The 2,846-nt window shown below is 44.2% G+C and overlaps 1 long non-coding RNA gene across 1 annotated transcript in view; it reads left to right on the top strand.

Annotated features, from left to right (window-relative positions):
• Positions 1-2,846, top strand: part of LOC115031542 — a 129,197-nt gene that overhangs the window by 39,344 nt on the left and 87,007 nt on the right. Inside the window, exon 3 of the long non-coding RNA XR_003837200.1 lies at positions 825-938. This is a non-coding gene — a long non-coding RNA (uncharacterized LOC115031542). The remainder of the gene's footprint in view (positions 1-824; positions 939-2,846) is intronic.

Here is a 2,846-nt window from a genome sequence, read left to right as displayed (position 1 = left end):
AAAAAAAAAAAAGTTGCTGTGGTCATGGTGTCTCTTCACAGCAATGGAAACCCTAATTAAGACATATCCTTTTTCCTTTTTCTTTCTTCCAAAATGAACTGTGGCAAATTCTGTGGCCTACAGCAGGGAGAAGCTTTCTAAGCACAGCATTCCAAATCATATGTTCTGTGTTCCGAGAAACATGTCATTAAGGTGATCTTGTCATTGTGCAAATACAAGAAAGTACATTATTGCAAACCTATATGGTAGAGCCCTCTATGTTGCTGCTTCTGGGGCACAGCAGTGCAAGCCAAAACGCACTGATCTCCTAGGGAGGAGGAACACACTCCCAAGAAATGCACTCTGTTGTTGGGATGGATGTGGACCAGTCACCTCAGGCACAGAAGGGGAGATTTCCATCTTACGTCACTTCCCGACAAGGGAGGAGTGATAAGACCAAGGCTAGAATGAAAACAGCTTCCTAATGTGTGCTTTTTCAGGGAATTAACCCTGTAGGTTCTTCATTAGAGAGGGTTCCAGAGGGAAACAACATTGCAAAGTGTTACACTCTCCATGAAATTCTCAACTCTTGGGTATTCATAGTGACTTTAGCAGGTTGAAGTCTCCCAAGAAGTGGCCAGCGAGGGAGCTTGCTAAGTAAACCTTTTCTCAATTGCATTTGGCCGTTGGCCCTTTGTGGCCCCTACAGCACCTGCTAGCATCAGGGGCAGCTCCTCTTTGGGGCTGGGGGTGGGGCGGATATCTCTCTGAGGTCATCTCAGAGCTGTCCACAATAAGGACAGAACGTGAAAGACCCCTCTGTGTGCAATATTGTCTTTTTGCAGCTTCTGGTACTTCTGATGAAGTAGAAGCCCCGCAACTGTTCTCAGCAGCAGGAGGCAAGGCTGTCATCTGTCTGCCCTCCTGGTAGCCCCATGGGACTGTTGCTGATATGAGTGGTGAGTCACGCTGAGCCACATTAGGTACAGAAGTATCAGACATGACTCACAGGCATATGGAAACCTTATTCATCTCTACCTTCCTTTGGTCCCTAATCCTTTGTAATGCCTACTTTTTATGACGTAACTGCAGGGGAATTAAGCTTGGGCAGCAAAATGATGTAATTAATTTAACTCAGTTTCAATTAAAATCTTCCAGTAGTGTGACATCTGACTGTGTCTGTTTCACAAGGATGAAGGCAGCAGGTGTCTAGGCATGTCCAGGCGTGTGTGTGTGTGTGTGAGCGAGTACAGGCCAACTCAGAGATTTGCTGGCTGGTTTTATTGCCAACATTAGTCTTGAATACCTTGGCCTTCCCTGAAACATAGACTTGGCTAGTATTTCTTTGTTCAGCTATTAACTTGAGGCCAGGTTGGCGACTTCTGGTCACCAAACTTCTCTGGATTCTGGAGTCTTCTGAATATATGTCTATCTCTCCCTATTAGAATTACTCTCTTTAGAAGTACATTCATTATTCACTCCAAATGAATCCCAAGTCCTACTTTGATGGGCAGCTGTGAGAGTCACTGTCATCTGGTTTTATAGCCAGCAAGTTAACCTAGTAGAGAGCTTTCTTTAGGACAATGCTTTAAGCAAAAGGACTGATGTAATTTATAGTAACCCTGCTTCTGTTACTGGGACATTGTCATTTCCCAACAAAACCAAAACAATTTCTCTTACTTCTGGGTCCAGTAGGTCCATACTTTTAAATTTAGATTTATCTATTTTTTTATTTATATGAGTACACTGTAGCTGTCTTCAGACACACACACTAGAAGAATGCATTGGATCCCATTACAGATGGTTGAAAGCCACCATGTGGTTGCTGGTAATTGAACTCTGGACCTCTGGAAGAGCAATCAGTGCTCTTAATCACTGAGCCATCTCACCAGCCCCCATACTTTTTTTTTAATCAATGTTATTCTTCAAGCTACAATTACAAATCTTTCTGGAACAGGTGAGCATCTCCTTCTCCCATGCCATACATGAATCTGGTAGCCACATCCTCTTCCTCCCTCACTTTGCTACCTTACTCCCTGGAGCTTTGCTCTTCCTGTCTGGTATAAGTGTACTAGTCACAGACATAGCAGGGCATGTGTGTACTTCCACAAGGTCAGGCTCCATTGAATAACAATAGACTCATGAGCCGAGTTGCTTTGGTTGCCCTCAATTTACCAAGAAGTCCCAGTTTTTCTTGACAACTGGCTGTTGGCAATCACAGGTTGTGTTCCCATCTTAAACAAGAATATTAACTCTTAAATTATATGTGTGTGTGTGTGTGTATGTGGTTGTATGTGAGTATGTGTGGTGTGTGTGGGAGGGTTGTGTGAGTGTGTGTGGTAGGTGTGTATGTGTGTGGTGTATGTGGTTGTGTGTGAGTGTGTGTGTGTGGTGGGTGTGTATGTGAATGTTTGTGTATGTATGTTGCAGAATGATTATAAAAGGATTCAAAAGGCCACAGTGTTTACAGAGGCCTTATTGGAGGCAGAGGTAGAGACCTGATACACATACAAAGGAAACACAAGATATTAGTGAACGCAGTTGGAGGACTGCTAAAGGCTGACATAGTCATGGGCAAGCTGCACCTTCTGGCTGGTTTCCATCAACTTGACACAACCCTAAACATATCTGGGAAGAGGAAATCATAATAAGGGATTGCCTCTATTAGTCTGGCCTGTTGGCAAGTCTATGGAGGCATTCTCCCTCCCTCCCCCTTCCCCCCATCCCCCCTTCCCCCCTTCCCACCCTTTCCCCTTTCCCTTTCCCTTTTTCCCTTTCCCTTTTTCCCTTTCCCTTTTCCCTTTTCTTTTTTCCCTTTTTTTCCCTTTTCCCTTTTCCCTTTTCCCTTTTCCCTTTTCCCTTTTCCC

The sequence above is a fragment of the Mus caroli genome, chromosome 7 (assembly GCF_900094665.2).
Source record: "Mus caroli chromosome 7, CAROLI_EIJ_v1.1, whole genome shotgun sequence".
Taxonomy (NCBI): domain Eukaryota; kingdom Metazoa; phylum Chordata; class Mammalia; order Rodentia; family Muridae; genus Mus; species Mus caroli.
Note: the sequence above shows the minus strand (reverse complement) of the source record. Positions and strands in the feature narration are given on the sequence as shown.